Below are 11,140 nucleotides of genomic sequence, written 5' to 3'. Positions count from 1 at the left end.
TGACCAAATGTATTAATAAATTCTCTAGGACGTGATCTCAAGATTTAAATCTAAATTATAGAAGAAAAAAACATTTTAATGGTCACACCAATCCCTTAAAATTACCACACACTCAGCTAGTGACTAAAACATCTATAATCATAGAACATAGATTACACATGAATGTCCTCGCACGTGTGTGGGCCATGTTGAACAAAAAAATAAAATAAAAAAAGAGTAAAAAAAAAAAAAAGCCTAGTATAACATCTTAACAGTAACCAATGGAGGTTTAGTTAACCCTAGTTTCCAAATTAACCATGGTCGGGTCACTCGAAATCGCAACAGACCAATAGAGTATAGACACGACATGAGAGGCTTTTAGAAAATGCCAAAGAGCTTAATAAATTAGAATTAAGAAATAAATAACAATCATTAAAATCCTCAAAGAGTCGGCCCCCCCCCCCCTCCCAACACTCTGTTCTTTTCTTAACTCTCCATGGGCAGCCCAAGCCCACGATCTTTTCAAATTTTCACATGGTGAACAGCCCTGCCCGACCTGCCCTAGTCCTGACTAAGAAATTACGGGCAGTCAGTCAGTCAGTCACCCCACCCACACCAGTACTCTCTAGCTTTCTCTTTCTTTGTTTCTGAAGATATTTATTTTTATTCTATATCTTGTGGACTCTCTCTGTCTCTACGATCAAGATCCAACGGTCCAAAATGGATGGAGCTCTAAACGCTTGTATTTTCCGGTTTTAGACCCTGAAACCTTCAGATCTGCTCTCTGTGTGCTCAGATCTTCGTTCCTGGTATGCTGCACCTCTTTGACTCTCTTCCTTGCGTTTCAATTTCTCTGTATTTTTCGCTTCTTTTGAGCTCTGTTTTGCACTTTCTTACTGAAAATGAAAGTTTGTTCTGTTAATATCTTGTTTACTTGCCGTTTTGAGTTTTTTTTAGCTCTTTTTGCCTCAGTTCTCTAGTTTTCAAATGATTTTCGAGCAATTCCTCGTGTTTTAGGTGCCGTTCTGTGAAGTTTTGCTGGCTTTTGCTTCAATCCTTAAGGTTCCGTTGGATTTTAATGCGTTCTCCATTAAAAACTGGTTGTTCGACGTCAAGAACAACAAATTTTTTTCACTTGCTATGCAAACTTCCTGTTTTTTCTGCTCCTGTTACGATTTTCGTCAATAGCTAGCTTGATTTGGTGATGGTTTTTCATATTTGGAAGTTGTGTGTCGCCGACAAGGGATTATCATGACAGGAAGTGGTATTTTGTCTAATTTTGATTAAGTATCCACATGAACGAAACTCTTTTTCTTTAACATTCCTTCTTAGCACGCTGTGTAGCCTTTTTCGCTGTTAAACCCAACATTCTTTAATACACGAATTTTTTTTATAATTACGATTCAGTTTTTTTTTTTAATTTGTCTTTTGTGTTGCGTGAGATCTGACGGCTGAAATGGTTTCTAGAACAGATCTAACGGTTACGGATCCTGTTTGTGCAGGTGTTTTATTTATCTTTTTTCTTTTTCTTTTTTTGACGCACGCAAATGGAGGCTACGTACGGTTCAGTGACAGTTACTCTTACTAACGGCTTGTTAATGTGCGCCGGCGAGGTTTTGACTACTTTGCTTGTTTCTGCTCTCTTCAAAACCCAACTCCTCAAGGCTCTGGTAAGTTGTGTTATTATTCATTTTGTTATTGCTAGAAAGGGTTTTTCTAGCTTGCTGTCCTTGATGCTAACGGGCGCTTTTGCTATTTAGTACTTGATTTTTCTAACTGGGTTCCTGCTTTTTCTTTGGTCTCTGTTTGTGTTTTTAGTTTCTCTTTGGTGAGCGTGTTTCATGTTTAATTTTATGCTAACATGCGCCGAAGGCAGCTGGTTTTGGACCTTTGGTCTGGTATATGCCATCCACGTTGCTAACATGCGCCACAGGCCCTTTTTGTTTTTAGGGGTGTGCACATTTCTTAGGTCTGGCTTAACGTGCGCCAACCCTTAGGTGTATGTGGCATTATCTTGCTTTTTTGCTTTTGTATGCATGCTTTAGGCGAATGGGCGCACCGGCTTGGTTTTTAAAGGGTGTTTGGTAGTGAGTTTTAACTTCTTTTTGTTTGTTAAATCTGAATTCACCGGCTTGGTTTTTAAAGGGTGTTTGGCAGTGAGTTTTAACTTCTTCTTTTTTTGTTTTAAATTATGTTTTCAATATTCTTGTATTGTTTTGATATTCTATATCGAAAATAATATTTTTAATATTTTTGTATTGTTTTGATATTAAAAATAAATTTTTAAAAATAATTACCAGTAATGAACGGATCAGGACACACTTTGAGTTGTCGGTTTTGTTAGCAGGTGTGAGCCGGTTGGAATTTAAAAAATAAAATAAAAAATCTCTGTTTTTATTTTATTTTTTTTATGTAATGGGAAAAGTCAGGTCAAATGAGAAGCATCTTTTGATGTGGGATTGGCCGTGTTCGAATATTATGTTCGTGGTGTCTTACGTTATGTCATAGGAGATATAACTATTCCTAGACGACACGTGTTATTATTTTATTTCTTAAATTCTTATAAATATATAAAAAATATGTAATAATGATATCTTGATTATTTCAAGGTGATAAACCAGCCAGAGGAGGAAGGGTCTGCACTTTTTGGCATTTACTGTGATTTGTCTCTTCCAGTTATGTGTTTGCTTGCACGTTTTTGCTTGTCCCACTCCCATCAACTTGCTTTATTTTATTATATTATTCACCACACCAGCCTGAATCTTTTTTTTGGTAAGTTACCACACCAGCCTGAATTTGTTTAAATGAAACCAATAAAGTTTGAAATGGTCGAGACCCATTAAAATAAAGTGTGAAGTGGTTGAGGGTCGCTTGTTTTATGTCGTGGCGTAACCTGCTCCGAATCTTCTAGGATCCCCCTCCCGAATAGTCATAGGTGACGCCATTATTAGCATAATTGAGAAGATAAAGATGTGATGGTATAGTTGGTAATTGAGAAGATAAAGATGTGATGGTATAATTGGATTTTTTTTAAATATTTTTTTATTTAAAAGTATATTAAAACAATATTTTTTATTTTTAAAATTATTTTCTAAATTAGCATATCAAAATGATTTAAAAAATACAAAAAAATATTAATTTGAAATGAAAAAAATAAAAATAAATTCAAATTTTTTTAAAAACATTTTCAAAATGCAAAAATAAATAAATCCATTATTTTTATTAATTCGCTATTATGATACATGATGTAATCTTTTTACTGATGCTTTGAGTTTCTCGTGAGTGAGAAAAAGGTGTCCAAACAATGAAAGATGAATTATATATGGATTCTTGATTAGAGTAGTGTGGCCGGTGAAGAGATGTTTCTCTCGTATGTGAAGAGAACCTCGTTTCCCTTTCCCATTGTGGTTGCGGTATATATTCCAGTTGCACCGGGGTCATGTAGCTCTTTCTTTTCATAATAAGGAACAAAAAATTATATACTGAAAAAAAGGGAGAAACGAACCTGGTTCGCTTTTTCATGCGCTTTAATTTGTACTTTAGTGGCTACCTCTTTAAATGGAGGTACTTTAATAAGTTTATGGGCCTCAATGCCATCGGCTATTTGGTCTACCGCACTTTTTGATACCTTCTCATCACCCAGCTGAGAATGCAACTCCTATCTATTTACTTATTTTTTTAATTTACAATCTTTTCCCACATGCTTATGTTATTATGGGATTAAATAGGTGTCCTAAATTGATGTAGTTAGAAGTTGAAAAGTTTCGAAGGCCAATAGAAACAAAGAATGTTTAGTTACTGGTTGTTTTCACTTTCGAAATAAAACTTACAAAATGAAGCCAGCCTCTTTGATTTCCTAAATATATTTTTATTCTTCAAGTGGTGAAAGTGTTCCAAGGCTGGACATCGATTGCACGGGTAAAATCTTTTTAAGAGTTTTTTTATATGTTTGCTTGCTACATTACATGTCTACGCCGTTGCTGTCTTCTTAATATTTTGATTGTCATTTAAGAATTTGCGATGGTGCTTTTTAACTTGGCTCATTCTTGGGAAACTATATTGTATTACTATACCATTTAATGTACTAATTTGGAGACCTTGTGTCCAGCAATCTTTCATTGCCCATGATATACAAATTCTCCGTTTGACCTGCTATGAAATGCTATTTTGTAAAAATGGTTTCAGGATCCCAGTGGGTTGTTGCTGACTAACAAACCTAGAATGGACGGGGATGAGGCACAAGGCCATGACAAGCCAGTTGATGCAGAAGGAGATGATGACAATGATCATGATGACGACGATGAGGAGGAAGGGGGTGATGGATTAGGAGAAGGTGAAGAGGAACTGTCCTCTGAAGATGGAGGTGACTTGGGCAACAATCCCAACAATAACAAGAGTAACTCAAAGAAGGGTCCAGGTGGTGGAGCAGGAGGTGGGGCAGAAGAGAATGGAGAAGAGGAAGAAGATGATGATGAAGAAGGTGAAGGTCAGGATGACGACGACGACGACGAAGATGACAGGTGAAGGTCAGGATGACGACGACGACGAAGATGATGACGATGACGATGATGATGGTGGAGAAGAGGATGAGGAAGAAGTTGAGGAGGTAGAGAATGAGGACGAAGAAGAAGAAGATGAAGAAGCCCTCCAGCCCCCAAAGAAGAGGAAGAAGTGAAGTAGGAGAGTAGTGGAGCCTCCTCAGTCCAGATATACTGTTTGTTTCTCAGTGACTTGTTAACTTTGTCGATCTTCTTAGATTACGAGGGGGGCCTGTTTAGGATAATGGTATTATGCATAATTATCGTACTTTCCTTGCATGGTTAGAGTACACTCTAGAACTGTGAGCTGCTGCGGCAATGATTAATTCGAAAAATGTAATGATTATGATCTTTTAAGCCACATTTAATCAGAGTTTCTATTGTTGCTGATACGCTGCTGCTCCTTGCTAATGGGTTGGTTTTATGGACTGTCAGTAATAAATCTCAAAAGTAACCAACCGTTGCTAACCGTGAAAAAACAAGGTAAAAGATGGATAAAACTGGAGGGCAGAAGACGTGCTTATAGTTCATGCAGTTAATTGTTAATATAATAATGGCGATTTGTGTGTAGTCATAATCGTTATTAGCACCAAATTGGTTTTTAGATGCTAACTTGCAAATGGGTGTTGTTAACATAAAAAAAATTAATATGGAGGTAATTTTTGTTAATTTTTTTTTTTGTAAATTTAAAAACCATTTTCATATATAATTAACTAAATTAAAAATTATATATATTAATAAATATGCAAAAACAATTGTTAACGTTAACTAAACTTCAAATTATAAAGTTAAGAGATAAATATAATTAAGAAATATGATATGAGATCCTGTTGCGATTAAAGACTTTGTTTTGTTTTTAATTAACTTCTTATTTAATTGAATAATAATAAAGATAGATGTGTGCAGGAGACTATTTGATTAAAATTAGAAAAAAAAACAAATAATATATTGGGTGACAACTAATATTAGAAAAAAAATATTATAATCATATTTGAAAACCAATTAAAAACTAAAAGATATCTTATTGACTAATATAAAAAAAATCTCAAATTTATTTATTTTAATTAATCTCAATTAAAAAGGTTTGGGCATCTAACACTTACATTTAATCAATCTATTTAAACTAATTTAATATATAAAAAAGCTTTATGTGAGTTATTAGCCTGGCCCATTAGAACCAAAAGGCCACACATGCAAGCTTAAAAGGTAATGCCTGTGTGGCCTTTTATTTTTATTTTTTTATTAAAACTAGAGGAGCCCTTATTTATTTTGAAAATAAATTAAGATAAATAATGTATTACTTGCTGTGAAAGATGGTATGTAGTCTGAAAATATAGTTTCTAACCATGAAAAATATAGCTGAAAAATCAGGTTGGGGTTATTAAATTGAATCCCAAAAACTATTTTCAATATATTCTCATCTAAAAACATAATAAATAAATAAATTCTAGAAGCCTTACTAAACTCATTATGGCCTTAAATTAGCTCAAAACAAGATAAAGGCATAATGGGCCTTTTTTCCCAATAAAATTAAAGTAAAAAAATACACATTCATGAAACTATCATTGAATAGAATCTTTGATATTAAGATTATCTTATTTCATAATAGAAATTAGGTCAGCTAACAACTTTGTCTCTCCATTCTTGTTTTCCAATCATTTTTTTTTCTATCAAAACAAGAACTAAAATAATAAATAAAATGAATTTTAAAAAAAAAATAAAAATTATACAAACGAAGGGGATTAAAAAGAAATTGAATCCAAAGTAAGCGAACCTAAGTATACATTTACAAGATATTTAATACTGATAACTTATTTTCTTCATGTGTTACACTTTCATCATAATTTTTTTTTAAATTTCCTAATGCCGTAATAAATTATATGAAATTTGTCATTAATTTGAAAATGGAAGAATGCAATTGAAGAGCAAAAATTTAATGATTAAAAAAATTCACAAATTCCTTTACATCTTATCTTATCATCATAATCGGGTCAACCACCAACTTATCTTTTCTATCCTCGTTTTCTAGTTACTTTCTTTATTTTTTGTCAAATTAAAAATTAAAAATAAATAAAATAAATATTTAGATCAAAATGAAAATTGCAAAACCTAACAGCTTGTTTGTAACCAAATAATATGCTAAGTTCAATTCAATTTAAGAGCAAATTTTAATTTAATTGATAATTTATTACAATCCTTATATTTAAAATAAAATATTAAATCAATGAAATTTAATTATACTATTTGGAATGCATGTAAAAATAAGTTGAATTAACAATCTTTACTATTTTACTTTTAATTTATAAATTATTCTTGTTACATTAATTGTTTATTTGTTTGTTTATTTATTTATTTACTTTTGCTATAAGGACCTTAATATTTATTTAAAATGACATCAAACTCAATAGATTATGGAAAATTGATATAACAAAACTAAAGACAGTAAGAAACAAAGAAAAAGTATAGAAAAGGAGAAAAAGTAATTAGGAAATAGATTTTGATGAGGACATACAAAATTTATCATGCATAAACTAATTTTTACATGCTGATATATCTTAATTAAAAATAACATGCATAGAAAGATGATCAGCACATGATATTTTTTGCTTGAATGTGGTTTTGGAATCTAATAAATCCAATTTAACAGGCTAGAAAATCCTTAAAAACCCAAGTATTAAAAAACATGGGCTAAATAATATCTAATTATTCATATACTTACCCTCCAAGCTAAGCCTATAATATTTGACTCAACTTATTAACCAAACTTATTAGAAATAAGCCTAGACACCGCCTGGCCATCAACACTAAGCCTAATAACAATAGGTTCAAGTAGTGCATGTACCCAACACCAAGTGCTTATTGTCCCCAGCACTTCATGGGCTTAGACACATGTCCTTGTTATTTTTCACCCCTAATAGGTTCAGGCAACTTGCTTGAACTAAATATTTTTTTCAAAAAAAAATTAGAAACCCATATGAGTGTCTTCGTAATTTTTCAGGACCCTTAATATTTTATATTGATGTAATATGTATTATTTTGAGTGAAATACAACTCAAAATATGATATTAGTTTATAGGAGTGAAATAACTTTTTATTCTATTCTCTTTATAAAAAGACAAGACTCGTGAGTTATAAATACCACATGAATTCACAAAGTTTAAGGTTCACAATCTTTTTATTTTCAATATTTTTAGCATATATATTTTCAAAGTCTATTGCTATAAAAACTATTGCTATAAAAATATTAACTTAAGCATCTAAAAATCCTTACATCCATAAAAAATGACCTTTTGCAAATACCAACTATAAGCTATCTAGCTTACCAGGTATCAACTTCCAGACATATTAATTAGAGAGAATAAATTAGATCGATAGAACTAAATGATTAACCTAATATTTAATGATATAAGCTTTATTTTTAAACAAGTTCAGTTTTGAGACATCATCAAAATTCACCCATAGAGTTTCATCCCTTCAATTTAAAAACTAATTTTTCCAAAGAAAAATCAAGAACTAAACACAAGAGATACAAAGAATTAGAATGGAAGCATGTCTGATTAAATTAAAAAAAAAAGAATGCCAACAACATGACTCCTCTACTGAGAAAAAAGAAAGAGGTGGGCATTTTTAGAATATTATTTTTAATTTTAATTTTAAGAGAAATTATTATAGAAAATAAAAAAATCTCTTGTCTTATTTGATTTTACTTTTTTTTTTTCTGAATTGAGTTTCATATGAAATTCAAACCAATACATTCAAAAGAGCTCTAGACATAAGAATTGATTAAATCCTGTTAATTATGAATTCAATTCAATTCTTAAGGGTTTTAAATAGCCTATAAAGAAATTGAAAACAAATTCAATGCAAAGTAGGTGAACCAAAGTGTAATTTTACATGCTAATTGAGATTGGTCACTTGTTTCCTATATGTGTTACACTTTGATCATATGTTTTTTTTTTTAATTTTATCCTCTTATAACAAATTATACAAAATTGGTTATTAATTTGTCCATGAAATGATAAAATAGAAGAGAAAAAAAGTTTGATGACTAAAAATAAAAATAAAATTGTCTTTGCTCCCGTTCACAATAATATACTAAATAGGTAGCTTATGCTATACCATGACCCAAATCAAGTTTTTTCTAACATAAAAAAGAATGTTTAAGCGATGCCAACATCTTTAAATAAGCAAGAAAAGTTTAAGACCTAGATCATTGATTTTATAGGGTTTAATAAAATTGGTTTATTTAATAAAATGATTAAAAAAGCATAAACAATAAATAAAAAAATGATAATAATTAACTATAATAAATGAGTTGTCAATATTATATATAGTAGGAAAAGAATGAAAAGTTCATTGAAGGCTCATTGTTGCTTCATCATAAACATCGTCGCACCACTAGAGAAAGCTCACAGAGACAGTTCTAATGCCATTGTGAGAGGCTGCACGATGATGCTGAAAAAGGCTACAGGAGCCGTCAAAATGATTAAAAAATCAAACCAAATAAAATATCATGAAGTGAGAATCTCATGCTTGTATTTAATTAAAAATAAAATTTCTTTTAAAACAATTAAATTTGACAAAGAATGACAAGTAAAAAGATCAGAGATAACCCCAGTCACTTTCAAAATCAGTTAAAAATCCTATAGAAATCAAGTAAAAAAAATAGTAATTAAGTCCAATTTCCGATTAAATTAGTGTCGAATGATGAAATTGAGAAAACATGAGCTTAAAAAAAGAAAAAGAAAAAATTAGACAAACTCGGGTGAATTCTTAAACTCGCAACATATGAAATCCTAGATCCTAATTCAATCATCAAGCTCAATTTCCAACCAATTTATTATTAAAAGATGAAATAAAAAAATATAAATATAAGAAATTTGTCAAATTAAAAAAATAACAATAAAAAAATTATGATAAAATATGATAGGAAAAAAAACTAAAGAGAATGAAATCATAAAAATAATTCTATTTTAAAAATCATCTTAAATAAAGCAAATAGCAATAAAAAGAGTGGAGGATGAAATTTAAAAAAATATCCAATTTAAAAAAAATCCAATTTAAAAATTATTTTAAATAAAATAAATAGTAATCAAAAGTATAAATATCAAAGGTTAATAAAAAAAATTACAGTGTTGCTTTGAAAATTTTAAAATCAAAGAAAAAAAAGAAAAAAAACATTATAAATCAATATTTCATACACTTCTATTAAAAATAAAAGAGTTGTCAAGACAAGTAAAACTTTATCTTAGAAGTCACCATTTGGTCTTCAAACATCCACTCACATGCTGTTGAAATAAAAACTTGTTTTAAAAATATTATTTTATATTTATTAAAAATTCAAATTATCTTTCAATTAACTTAATTATTATAAAAAAAATAAAGATAAAAATATTAAAAACCCCTAAATATTAATAAAAAAAATTTTGCTTTTAAATTTTTTTTAGTTATTTCACTATCCTCTAAAAGAATAAAAGTTCATAAAAACGCCTACATGTCACTAAAATAAATCTTTCTTTTGAAAATAATTGAGTCATATAAGAATAAAATAAAAATTCAAGCTATCCCTTATTAATATAATAATAAATAATGGAACTCGTGAAATGACCCGTACACTACAGCCAGTTCCGTAATTATTCATGGAAAGATGGAATTATCATTGCATTGTACTATTTATAGTGTTTCGTTTCGGCGTGTACAATCAAATCCCAATCCCTGTTAGTTTTTTCTTTCTTTTAACAAGAGTATGAATAGAAAAAATACACTGTAAATGTGCGAGCTGTCTTAGTTAATTTCTTAATTTATAGTTTATAATTAATAAATAATACAAAGATGAAATGGGACGAGGCACCTTTCTTTGGATTTTAATATTCTTTTTTAGGTACTCCCCTCCCTCCTCTCCATTTCCATTTCAACAGCAAAGCTCGTGCAGATAGATATCAAACTAAACTTTGTTTGCACACACACCATTCAGAACTCCTGTGCTCATCTTGTTTAGCACAGATCTTCAATATCCTTGGCAAATCATCAAGTAATTGCATAGTATAGATCTTCAACATTCTTAGTAATGGGAACGAATCATTTTAATTTAATAACTTAAACGGTTAAATTAGATTTCAAAATATAATTTATATTATTTTTTAATATTTTTTTTAAATAAAAACTCTTTAAACTTGAAATTTATATAAGTCCATATTATCTTGTACTTAATTTTTTATCAAATAAATAGAAATGATGATATTCAAACTTGAGACTATTAAATCATAAAAGCTCTAATACCATGTCAAATAACCATCTCAATTTAAAAACTTAAATTATTAAATTATTAGATAAGAACTTAATATATAATTTATATTATCTTAGATATTAGATAAAATTTTAATATATAATTTATATTATTTTTTTTAAAAAAATCATCGAGTAATTGTTTAATACAATACTGGTCTTCAACACCCTTGGTAAGTAGTTGTTTAGTATGATCAACAAGTGCTTGATAACATACTAGACAAATCATCTCCAATCCCGTTTCATTACATGTTTTCGTTAATGTGTTCGGACCTAGCACCATTACTAAAGTATTCTGAGCATCTCTCAACTAACCCACAACGAGCTTTTACTTTGTT

At 30.0% G+C, this 11,140-nt stretch overlaps 1 long non-coding RNA gene and 1 pseudogene across 1 annotated transcript; one reads left to right on the top strand and one right to left on the bottom strand.

Moving 5' to 3' along the window:
• Positions 1-610: 610 nt before the first annotated feature.
• On the top strand, positions 611-4,909 carry LOC105111878 (prostatic spermine-binding protein-like; annotated as a pseudogene).
• On the bottom strand, positions 2,646-2,952 carry LOC105111877 (uncharacterized). Its single transcript, XR_839673.1, has 2 exons — positions 2,770-2,952; positions 2,646-2,735 (listed from the first exon to the last, which is right to left on the bottom strand). It is a non-coding gene; the product is annotated as an uncharacterized LOC105111877 (long non-coding RNA).
• Positions 4,910-11,140: the final 6,231 nt, after the last annotated feature.

Source organism: Populus euphratica, unplaced genomic scaffold (assembly GCF_000495115.2).
Source record: "Populus euphratica unplaced genomic scaffold, PopEup_1.0 scaffold314.1, whole genome shotgun sequence".
Lineage (NCBI taxonomy): Eukaryota > Viridiplantae > Streptophyta > Magnoliopsida > Malpighiales > Salicaceae > Populus > Populus euphratica.
This window is presented reverse-complemented; position numbering and strand designations above follow the sequence as displayed.